Source organism: Ambystoma mexicanum, chromosome 3q (genome assembly GCF_040938575.1).
Source record: "Ambystoma mexicanum isolate Mex_15411 chromosome 3q, UKY_AmexF1_1, whole genome shotgun sequence".
Classification (NCBI taxonomy): domain Eukaryota; kingdom Metazoa; phylum Chordata; class Amphibia; order Caudata; family Ambystomatidae; genus Ambystoma; species Ambystoma mexicanum.
The window spans coordinates 878,748,053-878,771,912 of record NC_090926.1 but is presented as its reverse complement, the minus strand read 5'-3'; the positions used below and the strand labels follow the sequence as shown (position 1 = coordinate 878,771,912).

The 23,860-nt window shown below is 44.7% G+C and overlaps 1 protein-coding gene across 1 annotated transcript in view; it reads right to left on the bottom strand.

Annotated features, from left to right (window-relative positions):
* The window catches only part of LOC138583076 (uncharacterized), a 210,579-nt gene that overhangs the window by 24,691 nt on the left and 162,028 nt on the right, over positions 1-23,860 (bottom strand). The window contains exon 2 of the mRNA XM_069655001.1: positions 21,670-21,768. The gene's annotated coding sequence lies outside the window, so the exon portion shown is untranslated. The remainder of the gene's footprint in view (positions 1-21,669; positions 21,769-23,860) is intronic.

Below are 23,860 nucleotides of genomic sequence, written 5' to 3'. Positions count from 1 at the left end.
TTTGTCGAGTCCGACTTGTGAGGGTTCTGCACCCGGAAAAGGGGGACCCATGGGTGAAGCTTCACTCAAAGACATATGTGAAAGAGAACTTTGTGTTTGTTTGTTGAAATGATCAGGCCCTCGAAGGCAAGATACTTTTTATTGCAGAGACTTGACCAGCAAAGAACCTGATAGCTGGAACGGAACTGTTGGCTCGTGCTGGGAAAGCTTGACTGTGTGCTGTGCTCAGGAGATCCAACTTGTCCTGTGCTTAAAATGTGAGGAAGAGAGACCCCTGGCAATCACATCCTGACTTATTATTTGTGAGCACGTCTTTCTTTTATTGAAATCGCTTTCCTACAATCTTTCTAGAATTGGTTGTTAGGATTTGGCAATAGTTTTTTTTAGTATAGTCCTTTTACTTTGACCAGACGCCACAAGGACTTCCTTATTTTTCATTTGATGGTCGAAGCTTGCTCCCATCTTAGATTTAGGTTTAGGTTAGGCGTTTTTTCCCACCCTGCATTTACAGTTTAATAAACGCCCTTGAACTGTGTTCACTTGTGTATGTCTTTACTGTTGCCACCATGAGTTCCTTACAGCTTCCTTTATCAAATCAAATCATAAAGCTTGCGTATGAGAGCATATTTGCATGGTAATGTCCAAAGTTTGTTCTTTGATCGGGTCAGAGGACAGAGGGGTACCATCTACTCCTTCCACGGGTATCAAGACTGAGGAGGGCACCCTAGGGACCTGGTTTTCTTTGGCCCACTGGGCGTCTAAAAAACATCCTACAGCCCTGCAAACCATGAGGTTGGGAATACCCTGCAACAATTGGTCCTTGATTAGGAGATTGACTCTGAGGACCACCATCACCATGTCTTGAGGGTTATGGGTTTGGGAACATTGCCTTATTACCCTGTTCATAGTTCCCTTTACGAACAGAGATTGGCATTTCCTGACGGTCTTGGAGGAGCCACAGGACAATCTCTAACAAGATGTTTATTGGATGCACAATATATGCATAACCCCTGGGTTCTGCAGCAAATTTGTTCTTCTGAAGTTAATGGTCCCAATTTGCATAGGTTCTTCTGCAATAGACTGCGAAATGGGGCAATAGTTTTCTGGTGTTCTCACAATACGGTTCTTCTTTCTTTCCAAATGACGCTCTTGGATGCAGTAATCTATCTGTAACACCAAAGCAATAATTTCTGCCAAGTTAAGAGGTCTTGGTACTCTCGACACCTCATCTTTCAATTCATTTGCTAATCCACTCTGAAAAAGCATTAATAAGGCACTGTCCGGGCATGTGGTTTCAGAGGTCATTTGTTTAAACTTATCTAATATAAGTAAGGATGTCCAGAGAACCCTGTTTGATGTCAAGAAGATTTTCTTGTGATGTGACAGTAAATTCCTGCCAACCAAACATACCTCTCAGGCTGTTAACAAAGACAGGATAGGAATCCAACACTTAATTGTTCGAGGTAACAAGAGGCGCTTCCTGCTAGGTTTGAAACCATAAAGCTCACCTTGGAGCGATTGGTTGGGAAAAAATGAAGGTTTTTAGGGTAAATTGTACCAAACAAGTGTCTAAGAATTATTTTAATTTCTTTGGGTTCCCTTCGTATTTCCCAGAAACCAAAGGAGTGGGAGGTCATTCGATTCTGGGGGGAGTTGCAGCAACCATTTGTCTTAATGCTACATTTTCATCCTGTAGGTATTGTACTTCCTGAGTAAGGTCCTGCAACACTGCCTTCACCTGCTGCATTTGGCCCCTGATGATGGAGCGGGCATCGCTTACTGTTAAGATTAGCAAGGACTGACCTGTACTGGAGGTAGACGGTCCGTGAATTTCGGGGCTCCGTTCTGCTTGGTTAGGCTGAAAGTAGACACAACCCCAATGAACATCCACCTCCTTGAAGTCACAGGGATGTGTGTGCCCAAAGGGGCAGAGCACAAGGGAAAACCCCACCTGGGTAAAAAACTCTTTGTTTGTGTTGTTGTGTAGATGAATCCATATGCTGGACGAGTGTGGTAATAGGATTTCTGAGCGGATGGAAAAGCACCATAAAACCCAAGGAGAGCAGCATCCTGATAAGTGCAGCACAGGAAACGGCCATGAAGCAGAGAAAGCAAGGAAGCAAGGCGAGATTGGAGCGCCGATCAGCCACGAGCAGAAGAGCGAACAAATGAAGGCAAAGAGAAAAAAGCAGCAGGCAATGGGGGAATAGGTACAAAGTAAAAAGAGAGAGGTAACTCGAAAGAGCGAAGATCATGCACACGGGCACAGGAACAGGGAAAAAACAAGAACAGCGTCAGTGCTTGCCGAAATGCAAGGAGCTTACCAGTATGAAGCTCTATATTCAGTATCAGCTGCCGGCAGTGCTGTGTGGAGCTCCCCAGTCTTCCAGTCACCATTTTGAAATAAGCTAGAATACTTATTCAGCTTGATTTCTTGGGTGAACATGGCGCCATATTGGAGTGGAATATAGTCCACAAGGATGCCCTTTCCTCCACTGTTGCCATAGGGACCATTGGTTCGTAACACCAAATGTCAATAATACACAATTCTTTAGGACTTCTTCATTTACAACTTTGTTTGGTACATTTGTCAGGATGTTTCCTCTGGCCTGCTGCTTCGATTATCAACAACCACATCTCTACTGTTGGTACTATGAGAACAGTCACCTTTGTCACACAGTACTTTATGGCTTTCAACCACTTAAATGTAACATCCGCAGACAACTTAATATACCACCACAGTTCAATTGCTACTACTATTACTCAGTACTTTAAAAAAGGTAGTCAGGCTTAGACAACACTCTTCAACCCCTTCAGATAGGTAAGGCACTCTTCCTTTTAAAAACCTTTAAAAAGGGGGCAGCCTCTTTGCCTCTTCCATCTGTCTGACTGCAACATGAACAATCTGCTTCTGCCCACAATACTAACTCCTTTCTCGCTTCAGCAGTCTTCAGCACCAGAGGTTGTATTCTACTGCAGAGTATTCTTCACATGCATTTGTTTCCCTTTCCCCAGCTTCATTCCCACCTTTCTGCCATTAACAGCCCAGGTAATTACCCAGAACCTTATGTGTAACTTTCTGAGCTTCAGGTAACAATGGTGTACTTGTTTCTTATGCCACTTGACGGCTAACAACTTCACAGTAGATAATTAAGCCAGCGACCTTAAAGATTAATACTTTCAGTCTGGTGTCGCGTTGGTGTGCAGGTTTAGGGAAGGACCAATCCCCTCCTTCCCTTGGTCTGAATATAGAAAGATTGGTACAGACTTGGACTGCGCCACCCTCTTGAATGGATGAAACTTGCTCACACTTGATTTGCTATTGTCAAAACAATTTTTTATTTTAACTTGTTAATTAACTCCATTGCCCGTTTTGTTTGTTAACACGTGTTTCTGCCTCTCAAGGGCCTTTTTCAAAACGGTGACTAAAGGTCTGGGCAAAAATCCTTTTTAGGTAATCACAAAATTCATGTTCACGTAATCATGAGTTAATCCCTTTGTTTTCTTAGTGTTTCAGTCCCTCGCGTCGGCTCCAGTCAGCAGACGTGTTAACAAACAAAACGGGCAATGGAGTTAATTAACAAGTGAAAATAAAACATTGTTTTGACAATAGCAAATCAAGTGTGAGCAAGTTTCATCCATTCAAGCGGGTGGTGCAGTCCAAGTGTGTACCAATTTTTCTAACCTCACAGTAGAGTTAGAGGACTCTTTAACTCTTAGCAAGACTGGTTTCTCTATGAAAAGGGGCTGCCTCTTGGCTTGGGTATTGCTTGTTCCTCTCCAATACTTTTGACTTCTTACTTCTTGGAAATAGAACACATGTCACTTCTGGATATAGTGTATAGTTCAGTCTCTCAAGTGAAAACACAATTGGGTATATGCAACCTCTCTTTTATGTAGATTTTAAGGTGTAAAGTTGAAGCAAGTATTGTATTTCCATGTAACGCTAAAGTATCAAACTCTGCCTTCATTTGGGAAACTCAATTGGGTACATGTGACCTTCCCTTTATGTAGTTTTCACTCTGTTACTTGTATCTCGTGTATTTGTAAAAGTTAGGTATTTGGTAATGATACGGGAAGCGTTCTGCTTCTTAATTGAGGACACGCAACCAATCCGTCAGTCAGCAACAGTTTTAAAGTTCAACAATGGAGTTTAAATTACTTTGACTCTCATGCATGTATCAGGTCTTTTATAAGATACGTGATTGTTACAATTCTATTGTGAATAAGACACTTAGGAGGTAGATACTGTTACCGGCAAGGGTTGCGCAGTGAATCTGAATGCAGTGCTTCACTCACTGGCTTCAGGGACACTGCCTTTGCGGGTTGCATTGCTTCCCCGACTTCCTCGACCACTTCTACTACTTCTGGCTCACTGGGTACCCTCCCCTCTCCAGTACAGGTCTCGTCTGTCTGGCCACTTGAATTAGGAGTTTCTTTTACCTCCTGAGACCTTCAGCTTGCCTTGTGCTTCTGGCCTTAGTCGCCTGCACGTTTACAGCTCTGCAATCACAGGAACAAGGCTCACATGGGGAAATCTCAGCCTCCAGGATATCTTCCGCAGTGCAGCCTCAGCTATTCAGGTTTTGGGAGAATAGGACTCTCTCAGAACTTGCAGGTGAAATCTGCTGTCTCCAAGTTCCGGTGTCCCTTCTGTTCTTCCATTTCCTCGTGATTTGCCAGCCTCGTGCTTCTCCTCTACTACTGCTACTACAGCCAGCCTTCCAGTTCTCAATCCAACTCCTTTGACTCCTCTTCTCCTGCTGGGGCCTTTTATACCTCATAGGTTGAACAATTATCTTCAGGTGTCGGCCATTAGCCTTAATTGCCTGACTACTGCAATGGCTACTAGGCTTAATTGCCTGACTACTACATCTGCATGTCTCTTCAGCCCTCTTCTTCGTCTCAGTACCTCTAGGATTCTGGGACTTGTAGTTTCTTCCACCAAAGTTAGCTTTTTCAACTTCTACAGTTTGGCAAAGTGCCATGAAAAGGGTGGGATTATGGGGAACAATAAAAAGGAGGTTATCCCAGTCTTCCTGGTCTGTCCTCCTCCCCTCCTGGGATCCTCCTGCAGTTCACCACCCCCAGGGTTGGGGTCAGGAGGTGTCTGCCTTTCCCTGGTCACATGAGGAGGGTTCCCAGACCAGGTTCTGGGGAGAATAATCTCTAATTCTTCACTAACTAACCTGAATTTTCTTCCTGTAAGATATATAAGGAAGGCATGGTATCAAACAGGAATACAGACACAAGTGATCACAGTTCAAGGGTGTGTACTGAACTTCAATTGGGTTTGAAAAATGCCTATCGAATCCTAAATTGAAAGATGGGAGCAAGCTCCGACCATCAAATAAAAATAACGCAGTCCTAGTGGAATCTGTCAAAATAAAAGGGCCTATACTAATAGACCTTTCGCCAATCCTTACTTCTAAATACAAATAGTGTGGGAAAGAATGATATGCAAAAGAAAAGATATGTCAGGATATTCAAGCCGTTGGCTTCCATTCCCCACGTTTTTAGCATGGGATAAGGTGGCCCACTCAAATTTAGCACAGTCTCTGCCTTCTCTAGTACGAGGGTGCAGTTCAAAACTTCAACATCATGGCCTTCTGTACCAAAGTCTCTTTGCCACTAAAAGTCTCTTATTTCAGAGGGCCTAATGCAACACAACAAACATCAAAGTTCCTTTCTTCTTAGGATTTCACATGTACAAATTATCGGATGATTTTTGCTTCACCTCGGGTCCCTCTATGCTGGGCTCAGACCCACTATAACAACACAAAACCTTCTCAGGTGATTTTCGCTTCACCCCGGGTCCCCCTCTACTGGGCTCCGATCCGCTTTAACACAAAGCTCTCAATTGATCTCCCTCTGCTTGGCTCGTACCAAATTTATCTACTATGCCACAAACCTTCTTTACTGTATCAACATCGAAGACTTTCGATTGTGCGTGGGATTTTACTTGACACGCCACAGGACCACTTTGATTCACAATTCTTTCACTTTTGCCACCTCTCAGCTGGATACCTTACAGAGACCTTTGATTGAGCACACACGCAGTGCCGGACCACTGTCAAATGACACATCAGCAATTCAAATTTACTTGCGTCTGTTATCACACGTGTTTCAAACTATGTTTGTTCCAGCGCTCCCCATACAATGTTGCTGCTTGCAACCTTGGCTTCAACACAGACCGGTCTTGTATCGGTCCCCCCAACTCAACAGTTGTGTTGATTTCACTGACACTGCTTTGTTCTTGGAGCCAAGGACAGTACCACAGCGGCTGGCATTTCTCCCCACCTTGATTATTGACGCCGGACTGGCCTGGGTACCTCCGACACACAATGCAGGATTCTTCAGCCTGGTTTCCTGGTCTTACAATTTCTATTCTCGAGGTTTCTGGAAAGTAATGGTTCCTTGTCGAAAAGGTCAAGGGAACTTCCCTCCTTCTGTCTTGCCGTCCTTCTTCTCTCCTTAAACTGCCATGTTGGAACTGCTGTTTCTTCGTGTGCCTTGCCTCGCTCCTAGTGTGCTCTTGAGCTCCACCTTTTATCCTTGTGGGGAAGTAATGGCCTACCTTTGCCTGACCATAGTATTGGGACATGTCAGGTATATGGCTTGGGTGTTATTCCGTTTTCTCGCATAGCGGGCTGTCTGTGAGAAAGTGTTCATGTTGTAAGGGGGTGTGGGAGTAGTGTTACTAAATATCCAACCTGGTAGGATGGGATAAAGGTGTTAAAGGGAAGGGGATACCGCGTCTCACCATCCGGCGTCCCACTGCCTGAAGACCCCTCAACCAGGTGATCCTCCCACACTGGTCCACCCCCAGGAACTGGATCCAAAAGCAATGACCATGTCCTGGCCACCTGGATGACAGATCCCCAGGGACTAGTGGGTGAGACACCTTCTAGTTTCTCACAGATAGTATTTAAAATAGGTTACTGTCCAATTGATGGCAAGGGCTTCTAACTCTAGAGTAGCATAGTTCTTCACCTGTTCAAACAATTTCCGACTTATATAAATGATTGGATGTTCTACCACATCATGGAGCTGAGATAACAATGGTCCTAAGCCAATATGGGAGGTGTCAGTTTGCAAAATAAAGGGTGGATTAAAGTCGGCTACTTTCAAAACATTTTTTCTAGATAGTATATGTTTCAATTTATCTAAATACGTTTGATCTTCTGGTAGCCACTATAGTTTCTGGGGGCCACATTCTTAAGTTGATCAGTAAGAGGATGAGAGATGAAGGAAACATTTGGAATAAACCTTCGATAGTAGCCAACAAGACCCAACATGGATTGTAACTCTTTTTTTTTTGTTTTGGAAAGGGAAGTTCTCATTACAGCCTCAACTGTATCCTGTTGGGGTTGCACTAGACCATTCTCGACAAAGAAGCCCAAGTATTAAACCGCTGATCTAGCCAGGTGACATTTATTTGGGTTAGCTGTTAATCTTGCTTTTCTTAAGGCTCTGGTGACGTGGTAGAAATGGAACATATGTTCAGGCCAGATTTTGCTATATATAATGATGTCATCAATGTGAGCCCCGCAGAAAGATTACACAGGTCTTAAGATTTGATCCACCAATCTCTGGAAGGAAGCTGGGGCCCAATGTAAGCCACACTGCAATACTTTAAATGTAAATAACCCAAGAGGAGTAGAAAAAGCAGTCTTGGGTTTGTCGGCTGGATTAACAGGTACCTGCCAATACCCTTTTGTGAGATCAATGGTCGAAAAGTACTTGGCATCACCTAATTTATCAATTTAATTGTCAATTCTGGGCATAGGATAGCTACCAAATTGGGATACCTCATTCACTTTTCGGTCATGTATACAGAATCTCCAAGAGGTATCTGGTTTGGCTTCTAAGGCAATCTGGGAGGACCATGGATTTTGTGATGGTTCAATTACGTCAGCTTTTAACATTCCTTCTACTTCCACCTAAATGATTTGTTTTCTACTCTCAGGAATACGGTAAGGTTTTTGATGTACTACTTGTCATGGAGGATTATGTATAGACTGGTACACTCCTTTCACTCTCCCTGGTTCTGGTCTAAACACATGAGGACATTTTAATAAATCCAATATCTCTTGTTTCTGATTTTGGGGTAGCTAAGGGGAAATAAATTGGTTCTCCTGATTTTCTTCTGATAGAAGACTGGTTAGTATGATCGAAGTATCTTTACCCATAGGTTCATTCCACACTCTGAGTAAGTCATTATGATATATATTGGTTTTAATTTTCAGATCAGGCTGGGATATTTTATAATTATAAGGCCCCATCTGTTAAAGTACTTCATAAGGTCCATGCGATCTAGATAGCATGTTATTATCAGAAGAGGGAAGAAGGACCAATATTTTTTGTCCCATGGCAAAAGATCTCATCAATGCCTTCCTGTCTTGACATTCTTTTTGCTGTTCCTGGGATTTTACCATATTTAAGTGAACTATTTTCCTTACTGGTGCCATTTGTTCTTTCTGTTTTTGATCAGTTTGTGATAAAGGAATAGTAGCTCTCTCTCTTTCCTGCCAGATTTCCCTTAGCATGTCTAACACATATCCGGGCTCCCTGCCATACAATTCAAAGTGAGACAGTCCAGTAGATGACTGTGGAGATTTCCTAATGGCAAACAGGGCCCACGGTCTCATAACATCCCAGTTCTTCCCATCTGCTTTACCCAATTTCTTCAAAATATGTTTTAGAGTCTGATTGACATTTCAACTAACCCATCCATTTGGGGGTGATAAATCGAAGTCCTGAGGGTTTTAATTTGCAGAATGTCTTTTACTTCCGCCATGAGTTTACTCATGAAAGTAGAACCTTGATCAGTTAGGCTCTCTTTTGGAAAACAAGTTTAAGAAAAAATAGTAATACATGCTTTAAGATTTGTTGAGAGGTATTATTCCTTAAAGGAAAAGACTCAGGATATCTGGTAGTATAGTCTAAAATAAGCAGAATATATTTGTTACCCAAATTTGAGGTTTACAAGGGTCCTACTATGTCCATCACAATTTGGGAAAAAGGGACATCAATAATAGATACAGTCTGTAAAGGGGCAGGAGGAGGGTTTTTGGTACTGGCCTTTTCACAAAGTTCACAGGTGTTTAAGAAACTTTTAATATCAGCATAAATACTATGCCAATAAAGCCTATTCACGATTTGGGCTTGGGTCTTACTGATTCCCAAATGTCCCCCAGTCAAATGAGCATGGGCCCTCTCCAGTACTATGTCTTTATGAATTCTTGGTATCACAATCTGGGTTCAGCATGCCTCCAAGGCCTCCAATCTGTTACAACACTCACCCACCTCATACGATTGTTCGCATTATGCGTCATCCGCTTCCGAGAACCATTGCTTCACTTCAGAAACCCTCTTATCTAGTGCCAGAATCTTGTGGGAGAGCTCCTCTGTGCTTTTGTGGATTTCTATGCGGATTTCCGCCAATAAATCTTGCAAATTTGATTTGGTGGGCATCTGTGTAAGAATTGCTGGGAGTGGAACAGTCCAATGGACCTGGGCTGTCACCATTTCACAGAGCTTGGTCTTGTCAGCTGGCTGCAGCATTGTTGAGATATCTCCTTGTTTGCCCGACGTGGGTGTTTTGGCCATCATGGCGACAGGAGAGGTAGAACGTGGTACCACCGGAAGCTCACCCCCTATTGCTACCTGAAGTCCTCAAATCCCCAGATACAGCACCCAGTGGGCCACACACTGCAAAGCTATAGACATCCACAGCACGGGCGCACAGGGAGCACCGGTGGAACTGTGCAATTACCAAATGCCAGGCAGTCACAGGCCTGTACCTCGCACAGACACACGACAGGAGGAGCGGACACTGAAAATCACCCAGGCGCTGCCATAGATTGAGGTGAGCAAAGATGTTGAAGCTGTACCTGCTGTCACTTGACCTCAGGCGAGCATTATCACAAGATATACCTCATAAATTCTGATCAACCAAAGTCTCCACCTATTGCCAACAGATCATGCCAGAGGTAAGACCACCCCCAAACTGGCCTGGCATGGAAATAGAAGCTAAGATGCATGTCATGTGTGGCTAATTATAATAGCCTGCAGGCAGAGTCACAACACTGGATTGCAACAACTTCAGCCAGTGTGTAAATGCTGGAGGTGCCTCGCTGGTAAGAGGAGCCAACAGACCCCCATCGAGGATGTAATCCCCGCAGAGGTTGTGCACCCAGCACAGAGGGAGGCCCCTGTGCACTGGGCAAGTTTCCTTGCGCCACACCGGCACGCAACTTCGCTGCCACTAACGCAGTTCGGATCCTGCAGTGTGGGTTACAGCCAACATTGCAGGGTGTAAGGAATTAATGGTGGCAACAGTAAAGACAGACACAAGTGATCACAGTTCAAGGGTGTTTATTGAACTTTATAATGGGTGAGATAAAACGGCTATTCTAAATCTAAGATGGGAGCAAGCTACAACCATTAAATCCCTCTGCATCAGGTTCACACTTGCCAATTATCACAGTTCCCTTCCGCTAGCTTTCCTCTGGTCAAAGCCTTACAATTGTATAAGGGATTTGATGTGGCCCTTATAGGACCACTCTGGCATCTCACGCCACCCTTGCATAGGGCCTTCTGGTTGCTGTAGTTTTCAAACAAAACAGGCCTTGGTCAGAGCCTTTCGAATGAGCGCCCACATGGTGTTGGATCCCTCTCCACCTGGACCTCAACTGGGCTTTCTTTAAAGTTCAAACATACACACATGTTCTTTCCTCTTGCGTTCAAAATGTTGCTACTTGCAACCTTAGGTTTAACACAGTTCTGTTTCATATCAGATTCCTCCGACTCACTGGCTGCACTGAACCCGTTGGCTTCTTTGTTCTCTGGAGTCAAGGATAGTACCACGGTAGCCAGCTTGCCTCTCTGCCTGCACGCACCAGCTGTAACTCCCAGTTTTACGATTTCCCTTCTGGAGGCTTTTACGGGTCTGAGTTGAAAAGGGCAAGGGCAATTTCCCCTTTGTCGTCCTTGTTGGTCTCACCTCCCTTTGTACTGCCAGTTTGGTGTAGCTGTCTCCTAGTGCGTTCAGCCTTTCTCAAAGTGTGCTTTCATGCTGCGCCTTTTATCCCTGTGGAGAAGGTAAAGGGACACCAGGTGTGCTGGTTATTGTTAATTGCCTGACTTTGCCTGATCATTGTGTCGGGACATGCCAGGTAAACAGTTTTGGTTCACTGTCTGTTACAGTATGAGAAAGTGTTTTTAGCAAAATGAGGGGGTGGTAAATCTTCCAGATATCCTACGGGGTAGGGTTTGTGAAACAAGCAGGAATGACCGGGATTATCAACTTTGAAATGAACAAATTGCTTAAAGCAGACTGGGAGTTCAGGAAATAATAATCAGGGGAACAGTGAAAAGAATGACTGGGAGTGTTCGAATAGACAACAGGACGACAGGGATTCTGGGAGATGTAGTTTCCCCAGGGCCGCCGGGTTTGGATATCTAATAGGTTTACCAGATGTGGAGGGGTTGTTGGATTTAGAGAAGGGAGATCCATTGGGTGGAAGGGAGGTTGGTCTAGAGTTGCCTATAAACACCTCAGAGACTTGGTCACCTCGTCTTTTTCCCCTGTGTCGTACCGCGTCTCACTTGGGGTGTTTTCCCGAGCACGACCCTGGGTTCCCCTACCCATGTGATCCTCCCCCACTGGTCCACCCTCAGGAACTGGATCCAACAACGATGCTCGTGTCCTAGCCACCTGGATAAGGATTTCTGGGTTCTACTCAGGTGAGCACCCTCAGGTTTCTCATAAGGGGGACACACAGTACTGTTTCCAATGGAGCAAATATTACGGCGGGTGAAGCCCCCACTTCCTTGCAGCCTGGACAATCACAGTGGGTATCAGCCAGTGGAGCACCTCACCGTTCCCGGGACGCCTTCTGCCTTCCAGCCCTCACACTGTGATTCCAGCCGCAGGCCCTCACGCTACAGGCACAAGCCCGCTCTTCCTATCAAAGCGCTACCTCAGAGGACAGAGGGCCGGATGCGGAAAAGGGCAGAGCTAGCAGTGAGTCTTCATTTGAGCCGCCTTTCACTTCAGCATTAGGCAGCTAGGAGAGGGGTGTTGTGCCTTTTCTCCTTCACTGCATCAGAGGTTCTTACGGGCCATTCTTATCGATGACTTGCCTAGCCATGCCCCCGTGGGCATAGACTTTTATTGAAAGGAAATACATTAGAAAACCTGTCTGTCCCTATAACTATGAGGGGATGCCCAGCCTCAACAAAATAGGATAGTGTCAGAATGTCCATCACAATATAGTCCACCGTCCTTTGTCCCAAACCTATTTCCATCCCTCACACTTCAAAAGAAAATGTTAATACTAGTTTCACCCTGATTCCATATAGGTGATTTCTTCCTTCTGGACAGGTTTTGGCAATTAGTGACTAAAGATGAGATTGTCTTCTCCTGGCCGTCACTATGCCTTTTTTTCTATATTTAGCCAGTTTGTTAGTTAGGCAGTTCCTTACTGTTGTGGAGTCTCCTCCTTCCCCTGGTCGTTCTTGGACCTTTCAAGGTAGTTTCACACAGTTCGAGGGGTAGGGAAAAAAGGATGTCTTTATCTCTCCCTTCTTAATACAACCCCTCAATTCAGAGGGAGGGTGGTCTTCTCTCATGGCACTGGGTCTTGCCGGGTTTCTCTTGTCGGCTCTTGGCACCTGCAGGTTTCTCTTATCTGCTATTGACCACTTCATGCTTCTCTCACCGGCTCTCGGTTTCTCTGAGCTTCTCTGCTCCCTTGAAGCCATGCAGTGGCTCCACAGCCCTGGGTCCCTCACAGGTGTAGCAGCACCTTCTCCCGTTCGCCACCGGATACGTGCTTCTCCCGCTGTGGTCCGCGATGTGAGCGGCATGCTCTGCTGGGACCCATAGGTTGGCTGTTTGGCATCCCTCTCTCCACGGCAGCTCCCTCTAACTCCTGATTCCTCCAAGGGGGATCAGACTCAGAGAGAAGTCCTTCCTCTCTCTTTATCTTTGGCCAGCTCACGTGAGAGCTAGTAGGTTGGCTTTGGCTCTGCAGAGGGCTCTTCATTCCTCTTTCTTTGTTCCTCGTATCATTATTTACAAAGCCATAATCTTCCTTACTCTTCTTCATCATGGTATGGTTTCCCTCATACTCATAAACGGGTCTACACTGCATGAAGTAACTATGAGCTGAAGGAAGGGGTACAGAGAATGGGAATGTTGTAGTCTTAACAATGTGTGGGGACGTGGTTCTGGGGATAGAGTGGTAATTGTCATACTGCGTTCTCATGATAGTTTTCACCTCTCCTACAGAGGGGGCCCTCTCTCATGTGATCCTCCTGCTGAGTACCACCCCAGGGGCACTATCGGGTAGCTGCCTCACCTCCCGGGCCCCATGGGAAGGTTCCCCGTCTGAGGAAGAAGTGACGAGGCAGAGGGATTTGTAAAAGTTGGCACAATCCCCAAACAGCGTTCATTGTAAAGTCTTATCTATTGATCACTCAAGTAGACTACTGCAAAACCATAGACTATATTTATTTCCAGATCTCTCTTTGCTCTTCAAATATGATTGTATGATAGCACCCAGAGGAGAGGCACTGGCCCGATCAGAAGGCCAGCAATGCAGTCAGAATCCACAAGTAGCTGCCCACGTTCCATGAAAGCCCCCTGCTCCTCTGCCCAGCCATCATCTTGGCGCATTGTTGCCGGTGTCTATGCTAGAATCACTCACATCAGATCCAGCCAGTTCACCTCCACACCTTCTGGATAGCCTCTAGGCCCTGGAAAAAAGTTGTTTCCAATCAGACATATTTGTTTGCTGTTTGTTATTAAGGGAAGTAGGTGCTGCCCTTAAAAACAAAAATTGTATTAGCACTCAGGGGTGCTAAAAGCAATACATAAGGCTTTTTGGGAGAAGACAGGGCTATAACGCTGCTCTCGGGCCTACCTGTTGGACTACTTTCATGTGCCCACCCATCTCCGAAAGCAGTATACATTGCTGTATTGAAATTAATTTATCAATGAAAGGCAAGGGCCATCTTGTCCCTCTGAAGTTGCCAATGAACTGCCTGCCTCAACAGCATACTACATTCTTAATCTCCAGGTTTGACTTTCCTCTTACATTATGCACTTTTTGACTTACACAATTTCTAAATGTATCCTTACGAGGCACATGAGAGGGCAAGCCTACAGTATACACAAACACTGCCCTTATGGAACCCCCCTTTAGAATAGGGAATGCTAGGCTGTTCTCTTATCATTTACATGCAAGTAATTTGGATATGTTGACTCCTCCGTCCGTCCGACCAACCGAATGCTCCATGTATTTTTCTTGTCCCACAGATCATACACATAGTTGACATTTTCCAGTGAGGACTGAAGAGCCAGTAGTTTTGTTATGGTACTGTGCTTTTTCTGCACTGAATCTCCAACGTAGCAGTTGAAAAACACATAATCCTTGTCCGTGGTGTATTGTGCACACCCCCTGAGGTCACCAGATCATAGTGTGCAGGGAAATATTATAAGCATGGATGAAGTATGAGAGAGGAAGATTGAGAAAGGTGTTTGCATACACAGGGATGGAGTTAGATAAGGCTAAATGCTTTTATTAGAATTCATGTGTTTGTCCATTACATATAGGCTATGTTCTAGAGAGCAATGACACAGAAGAGTATGGTCAAGCTAATATATACGTACTGGAATTACTTGGCAGTTTTGGAGTATTATAAGATTGAGATCGAGTAGCGTTGGATGGAAGAGCGGCTCGAGTGCATTTTCGGGCAATCCTGGTAAATACATAGGCTTAGAACCTCTGCCATGCTTATTTATGGTACCTCGGGTAAATTCCCAAATATTAAGTAGCCTTGATTCGGGTGAGTTGAGACCTCCTATGGGTGGATCCTTAGTTTTTGTGCATCTGCAGTGGGGGTCACTCCCCAATCTTTCATAGTGAAAATCATTCAGTCCACCATTGCCTTTGAAATCACTCCGGTGATGGATGCATTCTTACAGGGCTTGGGAACTTGCACTCAAGATCTTTCTGTGAGCAATGAGAATATATCCCCTCACTAGAAGAATCTTGCTACAAAAAAATGTTCTTTCAATACTCTGTCGTTCTTTTGCTTTGGGCTGCAATTTCAGAGTTTGATCACAAATACAGGCATCCCTTTTAGTTCTCTTTAGCAATCTTTAACTGCACCTATCAGCATTGCAGTGAATGGTCACACACTGGAAAGCTGGGTATATTTGATTTAGATAAGAAACAAAAAACACAAGCGTCCAGACTCAAAGCAAGCCTGGAACAAGTGACGAGCTGGAACTTCGCTAGGCATGGTATCTCCTGGCTCTCGGTAGCCACACACAGCCTGCTGTGGAGCATCACTGACTGTTCTGCTCCTTTTTTACCAATTCTTCATTCTGCTCAGGGCCCACTGGATTCTCGGGACACCTAATGGGGTTGGTCACTTGTTGCCAGTGCAGGGAATGATAACACACTGCTGATCTGGTGATGTTTTATTGAGATGAAAAGAATAAAACGCCACCAGCGACCAGACTCAAAGCATGACCGGACCTACTAACTGTCTGGAACCTGAATGGGCTGGAATGCACAATGGTTCCAAAACATATATACATAATATACCACATACATAAAGGTCTTTCTTCATTTTTCTTGATAGTTAAGCTGGCAGTTTGAACCAAATCCACAAGTGTGCAACATAAATGACTTTCTTCAGTTCTTTCTCTCAATTGCCAGCTTAAGTGCCAAGTAGACCGACCAGCATACAACATGAATATTTGTCTATTATTTCACTTCCCTTCATCCTTGAGCTAGCAACTAGGACCATGTCTACCAGAAGGCACCATGAATGTTTTTCACTTCTGTCACTTCTCTTAATGGTTTAGCTGACAATTGGGCTATGTCTATCAGAATGCATTTGCAAGACCTCCTCACAAGAACGCCCCCATTTCAGGTTGAAATCTCTGTTTCACCACTCATAATGCAACACCTTTGTGGCATCTGGGTTCCCAGTTCCCCTCACATGTCCTACCTGTCTTGTTCGGCTTGTCACCAGCTCTTCTGCATCACAACTCTACCTCACTACTCGGCACTGATTTGTATGTGAGGCCTCTCTTGGAATTATTCTTCTGTCACTTATGGATTTAAAATGGCACTACTCTGATACCGATGTTTGCATAGCTTTCAGATCCCTGACTGCTCTCTATTCTTCCTTCTCTGTTCAATCTCTTTCTCATTACACTCAGTTACCATTCCTGCATCCCAACTCTCATACTTAGCAATTTGCCAGTTGCTTTAGACTGGTTTACACAACATTCTATTCCGAGCTGAGAATAAACCCCTTGCATATATGATTCATTTGCACCTATCACAGTGCTTCTCTTCTTCTGCCTCACCACAACTCCACCAAGTTTATGGAGCAGATGTTTTCCAGGTAATGTTTTCCATAATGCGTATTCACTTCCATAATAAACTGGAAATATGCTTAAATCTTTTGGGGGGAGGGTCTCAAGAGGCCCTTCTAGGAGATGTGCTGTCATTTTTGTAGGGATTCAGCATGGTGTATGTCTTTTCCCTTTTCCTTTCATACCAGTGTTGCTGAGGAAGTTGAATGGATGTAAAACAACCATGATTCTGAACACCATGGGCTGGGCCAGGGAGACTTGGTCCCCAGTGATATTGAACATGATGCTATGTCCACCTCGGGCAGATGATCTACCGCAAAAGTGTGGCAGGATCCTTTATCTGGGAAGAAGTAGGGGCAGGCTCCACCCCAATGCAATTTAGATAAAGTACAGACTTGTATAGCACTCTACTCCACCCCTCATTTGTCAGAGTGGTATGGTTTCTTACTCACATGACTAGGAAAAGGTGGGAGGTAAAACTGCTCCTTCCCAACAAAAATGTCAATTCGATTATTTATATAAATTGACCAATATGTGCTACCTTGATAATACGTGCATTCTCATATTGTGAAAGTCGGGGCAAGCATTTAGAAATGTTGATGGACATTATGTGATGACATTTCACAGTTTTACACTTTTTTACCATCTTTACGCACATAATTGTTATGTAATCGATACTGCCCTGGCTACAACATATTTATATTTGAAGTCAGTCTGAGGTTCTGTTACAACAAAACCGATTAATTTTGTAATTACACATTTTAATGTGAGATTTCCTTTTATGCTAAACAAATTGAGGTCCCTGGTGTGCATTTGAAGCTGTTCTCCACCATGTGGCAGTGACAATATGCCACCTACATATTCCCTCTTGATGTTATCACTATCCAAACAAATGTCTTTGGCTGTGCACATTTTCTATAACCTTTCACCCTGAACAATTCAAGGCAGATGTATTTGCTGCACACCTAGAGTTCAGTCACCTTCCTCCTTGACTTCTTGATTTAATGCAGTTTTTTTATGATATGGGAGTTGAAGTATGGGGCAGGTTGTCTTTGAAGCTGAAAGCCTTATGTCCATTAGTAAATGCCTTCAGTACGTTTATAGGGGTTATCTCTTTAGAAACCAGCTTTCAATGCAATGGATGAGCAATTTGGGTTGGCCATAGAACCATCTAACATGGGGCTTGTTTATGATCATTGGAGCCAGCCCAAACAAGTTTCAAAATACCCTCTGGTACGCTTGAGAAGTCAGCCATTTAGGGTTTAATTTCTCAATTTTTGCAATGCTGGCCTGCCCTTTCAATATACATGGCACAGCGAAACAAAATTCAATAGCATTTCCTGTCCTGTTGTTATGTTTTAACACAATATAGTTTGAAATGAATTACTAACATGGCAGTAAAAAGGAGCAAATTACATATTGTTTCCATCACCTTGAAACTGGGAGTGCAACTTTGCTGTAAGGATATCCTCTTTACACATGCTATCCCTATTATAAGGACATTTGAAGAAATCCAGTTCTTGGAGGCTTTAATTCCATGGCTTGCTGTATTCCTGGGGAATTAAATGTGCATATTGTGTTGTGTTTTTCAATGACACCATATTTATACATGAAAAGTGAGCAAGGGGTCTGACTTAATCGGGTCTACTTATTATTCTGACAGTCAACAAGAGGCAGCGATCTCCAATAAATGACAGAATCTATATATTATGTGTTTCTTGTGCTGCCAGGAAGAGTTTGTTATTTTATTCTTTATTTCAGGCTTCTTCTTGATATCTTTACAGAATTAAAGTTCCTGTTTAAACACGCTTCATTCCAGAAATGTCAGCAGCTTCAGCTCTGACAAGCCACTCTTTGGTTAATTTTAAAAACATTATTTACATGTGCACACCTAGTTTAATCTTGCACTTGCTGTAAAAATTGTCACAGGAACCTCTATATATACCATCTCAACATCATGTCTGGCGTGAAGAGGCACCGGGTGGGCTGCGAATGAACCCTGTGGTGACGGAAAGGTTTCTGAAGATCAGCTCCGCTGGAAGATAAATGTCAAAGATCAGGAATCCACTGGAGGAATGTCAATCAGAAAGAGCATTACTGAGAAGTAAGTAATTTGTCCGTCCCAGGCAAATTAATAGAAGTGCTACTTCATTCATTTTTGTGTCATGAGAGTACCCTAGACCCATTGGGCTGTCTACTTATTGTAGAATGCCTGATGTGTTTGGTTAAGGCTTAGTTAAGGCATGGTTAAGGCATGACTTAATGTTGGCATGGCTAAGGCAGTTTGACTGCCCCCCTTTTGCGATTCCGACCTTTGTTCAGTTTTTGAAAGCCATGGTGAATTCCTTTGACCAAAATGCCTTTGTGACAAATCTGAGGATATCGTCCCTTCTCACTTAGTGGAGGAAACCTTTCCCAGGTTCTCAGGGTGTGTGCGTCCACAGTACAATAATCCCCCTGGGGGCGGCGCACAATGGGAGGATCACCTGGGAAGGAAGGCCCTTACGGGACTAGGGGCGATCATTTTCAGGATATGCGGTACCACCCTGTTGAAAGTCCTATAACCCCTTTTCAGAAGATACATTCCCCTCCCATCTGCCCTGATAGGACCAAGATGTTGTATTGTGAAACCAATGAAACTAGTTCATTCATGTAGAGTAAAGACCTAACCAATATTGACGTTGACTTATTGCATCTGAAACCATGTACTGAAATGAGGAAGAGGACTGCGCGGATGAAGATCACTCTGGTTAACCGAACAGAGGAGTCGAGTTCTTCAACAAATCAGAATGGCTCAGAACAACTCCTTTTCCCAATACAGGAGTTTAAATGTAGCACAGCTGAGAGCCCGAGGAGCTCGAGGTAGCAACATACCGACACCCTTTCCATACCCGCCACACTAAAAGTCTGCCTGCAGAGGCAGTTGTGACCTGCCAGGCACAACGGTCCCTGTAGACAGATTTGTCATGGAAGCACTGGCACCATTAGCAAAGGTGCTGGTGCTTCCGTCTTCCCACGGGAATGGGGAACAACATTTTCTGGTGCCTGACTTCCTGATCCGCCGAGACTTGTAATGTTCAGGTGGCACCGGGATATTAGGTGCCGGAAAAGTGTTACCAGTCCAACGGCAACCCACCTGTAGCACCGGCGGGTTACCACCGTACTCGTAATGAGGCCCAATATGTGAAATAACTGGGGCTGGGCAGGAGAGTATACCAGGACCCCTCAAGTATTGCGAGTATGGGATTCGCACACAAATAAAAGGTTGGAACCAAGGGGGTTTAGAACCCTGGAGCTGAGGAACGTGTTGTACTTCTAGAGAATCCTTTGTGTTTTGTGTGCGAAGAGACTGGAAAGACATTTGACCTTTTTAAGTCATGGGGAAAGGAGCAACCCCCTAAAATTGAAACCTTATTTTCATGAACATTGCTGTGAATATTTTGGTAGTCTGACTGGCTGATAACATTTATGTGGCCTTGATGAACACTATTTTCTTTAGAGTGAGATCACCCTTGCACCGTCTTTTTAGTTTTTAGTACAAGGCACATAACTAGGTTTTGGGTGCGAGACTGGGTCAGACTTAATATTTTTGGACATCCTGCCTGTTTTTACTAGTTGTTTTGAGTCAGGGATCCCCCTCTTAGATTTAGGGACAGAGAGGCCTTTTCCCCAAACTTTATTGGTCAATAAAAGTCTATATGCCAAAATATGCCACCCTTGTGTCCAAGCCCTACTTCTGGTACCTCACAGACTCCACAGGAAGATTTTAATCTGCTACTCCCTTCCATTTGAATTTGTGTACTCTCGTAGTGTATGTTTGCAAGCCTTAATAGTTGCCTTCTTGCCAGCATGCGCCTTTGCTAGTAGAATCAAAATCAGAGTGTCGGGCCCCTTCTGTGTCGCCACCATTTTTGGCTTTTTGGAAGAAAAAGTGAGCCTCAGAGTATATCTCCTCTTTTTACCTGCTGGGCTCTCTGAATTTAATTTGCGACAATAAAAATCTTCCTGTGTTTTCTTTCCTTTACCATTAGTGATGGAAGAGATATTCTACCACTTGACTCTAAGGCATAGGAAGAAGGAATCTTTGTCAAAATGACCAGCTGCTTTGCTGGCCCTGGTTGGGAGACCAGTCTCTAAGCAGACTGCCTGACGATGGATAGTTCTTTCATCACAAACTGCTTTCATCTGGCTGAGAAAGAGGTGTCCACTGGATTGAGAGCATGCTCCATAGGCCAGGTGCCTTATTCGACCTTGTTGGAAATCTGCCAGGTGGCTATGGAAAGGAAGCCTCTTTGCATGTTTTTATTGTCTTGTTTTAGTTGCTGGAGAGGTTGCCTGAGTTGAGACTATTTGAAACTGCTGAACTTCTTGTTATAGTGCAGATTTCTTGAATTTTCTATCCCTCTTTTCTGTATGGCTGGGGAGTCTTTCAAGATATAAGGAATCTGTTAAAGGAAGGAACTAGTTGGTTAATTTCTTAATGTTTTCTGATGTTTGACCCTATGCCTTGCACTTGCTCCTCCTCCCCTTCTGCTGGCACATTTCCCCTTCCCTCTCCCCTGCACTTGCGTGATCTCAATGTCACTGGGCCTAGTAAGATCATTGTGCCTCATTACAACGAGTGCGGTAGAGGGTTAACGGCACCAGTAGAGCTGCCGGCGCCGTTAACCCTCTACCGCCTCATTACGAGGTCTGCTGGCGGGTCCCGCTAAGGACGTCTGGTAAAACCAGGTTTCCTTAGCGGGACCCGCTAGCAGACCAGGATGCTAACAACGGGCCCGTCATTAACAGGCCCGTTTTTAGAATCCTCCCCATTCCCATTGAACCCTATGGGGGCTCAAATGGGAATGGGGATGTATCTGGTCCGGGTCCCAGGAAAGGGAATTTCCGGGCCCTCCCTCCAAGGTTGGAATGGCCCGGTAATTCCTCATTCCTGGAACCCAGACCCGGTACCCGGTATGGGGGTATCCATGCTGCTAAAAGCGGCATGGCTACCTCCATACTTGTAATGAGGCCCATTGTCTTGTCCGCCCTTGTTCCCCTCCCCTGCCTCGTCGCGCCTTGAAACACTTGTGTATAGGAGCGCTATATATAAAATATCATATCATGCATATGGTGGTATTCCCAGAGATTCCTCAACAACCCTGCTGCCTTCTTAGTCATATTGCTTATAATCTTTTTTCTTTTCTTGTAGCAGTCACACTGTTCCTTTGTGTCTGTATCTGTGGAAAATAGATTGGAACGGTTATTTGTATACGTACCAGTGGCTTCACTTCCAGGAAGTAGAGATGTAATCGCCCCTGGTTGTAGTCAACGCAGAGTCATGCAGCACCCCACAATGATTCCAGACCCGTATACACCTAAAAGTGAATTTGAAGGGATTAGGTACTCATGGAAGGAATGCTTTATCCATCAGATAGAACTTTACTGAAGTTAGGTTTTTTTTGTTCTTCCACATGTATTTTGACAGGACAGGCACAAAAGGTTAGAGCAGTCATTGCATTTACAGCATCATTTCGTACCCAGGATCTGTCTGCACAGAGAGATTCTTCCTGTCTTGACATTCATGGCTCTCGACAACAGGGCCTCATTATGAGTTTGGATGAAGTCATAAGGGCATGGCTGCCTCCAAACTCGGGTCCGGGACCGTGGTCCCTGAATGGGGAAATACCGGGCCATTCCAACTTTGGAGGGCCTGGTATTTCCCCATTCAGGGAACCCGGACCCGGACCATCCCTATTCCCATTTGAGCCCACATAGGGCTCAATGGGAATGGGGAGCATGTTAACAACGGGCCCGTTAATGACAGGTCCATTGTTAACATGCTAGTCCCCTCACGGGACCCGCAAAGGACGTCTGGTTTGACCAGACGTCCAGAGCGGGTCCCGCAAGGGCACCTTGTAATAGGGCGGAATGGGTTTAACGGCGCCGGCACCTTTACCGGCGCCGTTAAAACCATTCCGCCAGGGTCGTAATGAGGCCCAGTGTCTCTATTGATTGAACACCCTGCTAAGTGTTTGTATTGCAGGACAGATTTAATCTTGAGTTACTAATGTCGCGCTACATGTATCGATTCTTTCATATTTAAAATTTTTATTTAAGAAATTAATTTGAAAGGGGCACATTTTTGTAAAAGTTGAGATGCAGGAGGGCATTCATTACAGAACCTCCTACTGACTTCAAATGGTTATGTTACGTTATATTATGTTATTTGGCATTTATATAGCGCCCTATATATCAGTGGTATGATCTCAAAGCGCTTGTAGGTTGAACGCCCTTGGGGACCGTAGTTCAGTCGAGAGAGTAAGGTAGAATACAGTGCTTGGGTGCACTCAATATGTGTGCAGCCAGTGTGATTTACGTGATGGTGGCTGCATCCAACAAACACTAGGTGCGGTGGTATTGAGAGATTAGTCGAATGTGTGCAGTCAGGTGGTTGGTCTCCTAGACTGCATTCTGTTGGCATTAGGCCTGTGTGGGATGTTTATATGCACAGCTAGGCTGATTTTTTCATGGGGTAAAGCTGCGTTCTAACAGGTTGTTGAGGTGTACATGGAGAATTGTTTGTATCTGTGCAGCTAGGCTGAAATTGATCGAGGGGTATAGCTGTGCTCTATTGTTTGTTGGTGTAAAGTGAAGAGTGAGCATAGTGGTAGGAGAGGTGAGTGTCTGGAGTGGATGGTGTACTCTTAGGCGCCCACTGTTCCTGGTTACCTTCTGGGTCGAGATGTGCTGGCAATGATCGTCCTTATGTTTCGTGGTGGTGGTACTCTGAGGTAGATTCACAGGTTGGACCGGAGTAAGTTATGGTTTGCACGATCAGAGGGTGATTATTCTTAGGCTCGGCACTATGTGTCCCGGGTCCCTGGATGTGGTTTATGGTGGGTACAGTGTAGGTCTTGGCAGGATACTGCTTATAGGTCAGGATATATCTCACTGCAACATAGTCCTACCGAGGCAGTGGTGCTAAAAGACAGGCAGGACAGAGACATTATAGAGCCCGATTGCTTGATGCCCTGGGAGGGTTCCTATCTTCGGTTTGCAGTCGGGCAAGGTAGTGGGTGAATGGGTATGATCAGGCACAAGAGGCTGCTAGGCCTGTCTAGTACTATCGGGAAGCGGAGAGTCGGTAGATGCATATTTTAGTGTCTGCAGGACAGAAAGGGTGCAAACTGTGGTCTCACTGTTCCTAAATCCACCTTCATGTCTTATTGGTCCGTTTCTGTGGTCCCTTCCCCCTCAGTATTCCTAGGAACACTTGTTGACCGACACTTTCCAATTTAATGTAATTGAACTCATGATTCTACAATAACAGTGAGTTTCGTCTGCCTTAGTCATTGTTTACGGAAAAAGCCAGGTTTTTAGAGCTTTACGTAAGGCCATGTAGAGTTGGGTGTGTCGAATGTGAGAGGGAGTGAGTTCCACACAGGGTTGGAGCCAGGGATGAGTAGG